Genomic DNA, 2,864 nt, shown 5'->3' with positions numbered 1-2,864 from the left:
TTCTCCTGCCTCAGCCTCTAGAGTAGCTAGATTACAGTCATGCGCCTCCGTGCCTGGCTAATTTTGTATTTTTATTAGAGATGGAGTTTTGTCGTGTTGGTAAGGCTGGTCTCGAACTCTTGACCTCAGATAACCCACCTGCCTTGGCCTCCCAAAGTGTTGGGATTACAGACATAAGCCACCGCAGCTGGCTGAGCCCATGTTTTGTTCCAATAAAGGCTCAGTCATGCCTTTCCATTTTTTGCCCACTGAAGTGTGTCACCCATGCTGTTCTCTGCAACTAATGGACGGATAAATTGTTGTTTGTAGATTAAAGTGGCCCTCTCAATCTGGAGAGTAACTTTACCTATGTGTGTGTGTTTTTAATACTGCATTAATCAGAAAGCCTCCATTTAAAAAAGGTAACTGACTTGTATTGCAATAGTGTAATTTACCCATACCCGTTATTCAACAGCCTAGCAAATGGTGATTACATGATTAAGGCAGTTTTCTACTTCACCATAAGGCTGTTAAGTTCCTAGTAACAGTTTTCTAGTGTGCAGTGTATAGGTTATATACAATGAAGTGCATGCAGACATAATCTACCTTCTACTTCTGCATATTATGTATGTTTTAAGCAAGTGTTAATCCAAAAGCGCCTTCTTATTCACTCAATCATTTATTGAAAAAAAATTTGGAGCATCTACTACGTGCCACCAGGTGTAAGAGTTGACACCATCCTCATCTTTCCAAATTTGCAGACATGAAATGGGGGCTTACAATAGATTGTGATGAAAGTTGACACCAGTGAAAGCACAAGATGTTACGGGGAAAAAGACCAAAGGGATCTGACCTACTTTATGGAGTCAGGAAAGGCACTACAGGGTAGACGTGGTGGGTGGCATTTAATCTGAAACCTGAAGGTTGACAGGGACAAGCTAAGGGAATGTGTATGTTGAAAATTGAGAAGATTCTCAGACAGAGGGAAGAGCACTTGCAAAGTCTCAGAGGTCAGAGAGAATGTGGTGTGTTCAAGGAACCAGCAATCTGAGGCCAGCTTTGAGGTAGAGAAAAAGAGAGCATGATGACAGGCTATATGTCTCTTCCTACCATGTTTCAGGCTAAGCAAATTATTTTTAATGTTAGCTAAGGTAAATCATAATAAAAAGGTCTGCTAAGCAAATTATGGAATACATTTCAAATTTTCTCTAACACTGCACATTCAGGGTTCGTTGCACAGGCAACCTTGCCAGGCCTAAAATCCAAATCTGCTCCTGGCAAGGAGAGATTTCTTTTCACGGTTTTTAACTGATCATGTGGGTGCCAAGAGGATTTTGCCCCAGCTGAAGGGTTGTGCAATTGAGTCTAAGTTGGGGTTTGGGGCATGGACACGCATTTGGAAATGGAAAACTTTCCTGTAGGATAACAGCTCTAAGTCTGCTGCTGCGTGCTTGTGCTCCCCTCCAGGCAGGGAGGACATGTGCTGCTCAGGGTTCTGAGCTGACGCAAGCCTCTTACCTCAACCCTCTCCTCCTGTTGAGAGAACCCCGCTGGGTTCCACAGAGAGGAAGAGGATGTGACGCAAAGATTCTGGGTTTCCTTGGTTCCCTGGGCTGGGAGTCAGAGATAATGGAATCCAGGTGTGTGATCTGCATGTGTGCAGGTTTTTTTTTTTTCCCCTTTTTCTTTCCAAAGCAGAGAAGGTGAGAGAGCCCCCGAGGTGTCAACTGTGGCAGAGTGCTGGCGATATCCACAGTGGGGGTGTCACTCAGGGTGGTGGTATCAGAGATGGTGGCAGAAAAATCTGTCAAGGCTCGCTGGGGATGGCTGCTGTGGATGGCAGCCTAGTGAGGAGAAGCCAGTGCCATCTCACCTCAAGGTCCTTCTTTCAGGGATCTTGCCAGGAAGTTCAGTTGGCAGGATGGGAGCAGCAGGCACACAGGGTGGTTAATAACAACAAACAAAGGTAACATCTGCTGAAGGCCTCTACAATCACAGATTAGAAAACTGAGGCACAGAGAGGCTAAGAAACTTATTCAGATGAGCAACAGAGCTGGGACTTGAACACATAAGCACCCTGCAGGGTTTACCTAGAAAGTCATTTAGGACACAGGATGTTCCTCCACATGGTTCCTAAAGAGATGCAAGTAAGAGAGACAACAAAAGGTTGCATTTTGATTGCATTGTCTAGTCTAGCCATTGGAAAAACATTTATCTCACGAGGTTCAGACTTTTATAGTTTAAAGAAAGGAAAGGAAAGGAATCGAATGGTCTCCCTTTGCAAAAATCTCATACTGTCCTTTAATCATGTACATTGTGCTGTATGGTCTCGATGTCTTCCAAGCAGTTTGGAACTTAGGTTTAATTTTATCAGTAGGAATCAGGACACAGACTGCTGTAAAGGTCCTCTTGCCTGCAAAGGTCTCTACCACTGCCTGACAGTGCCTGAAATTCCAGTGTTAAATAATTATTCCTTTGAATATTCAAGTTTTATTTTACAGAATTCTCTCTTAAAATATAAACATCACTTTAAAGGATAAATTTAAATCCCTCAAAAGGATGGCAAATATGTAACACCATATTCTGAAAAAGTTTCCATCGTATGTAGAAGGTTAAAGGGAGCAGGAAATGGATGATAAATAGGGAGACTGATTTCCCTGAGAAGGCGCCAGTGAAAAATTGCTTCTTGAAATCCCTGAATTTATGTGTTGCAGCCTGATGACATATTTTCATAAAATTGTGAGCAGCAATAAAGTTTTACTGGATGGATTCTTTTATTTCAGTGATTTTCCTCAGTGTTGACTGCTTAGTTATTTCAAGAAAAGCTAATTATTTAGAAACATTGCTACCCATATCAGTGTATGTTCATACATGAAAAAACTATT

This window comes from Mandrillus leucophaeus, unplaced genomic scaffold, assembly GCF_000951045.1.
Source record: "Mandrillus leucophaeus isolate KB7577 unplaced genomic scaffold, Mleu.le_1.0 Scaffold292, whole genome shotgun sequence".
NCBI lineage: Eukaryota > Metazoa > Chordata > Mammalia > Primates > Cercopithecidae > Mandrillus > Mandrillus leucophaeus.
This window is presented reverse-complemented; position numbering follows the sequence as displayed.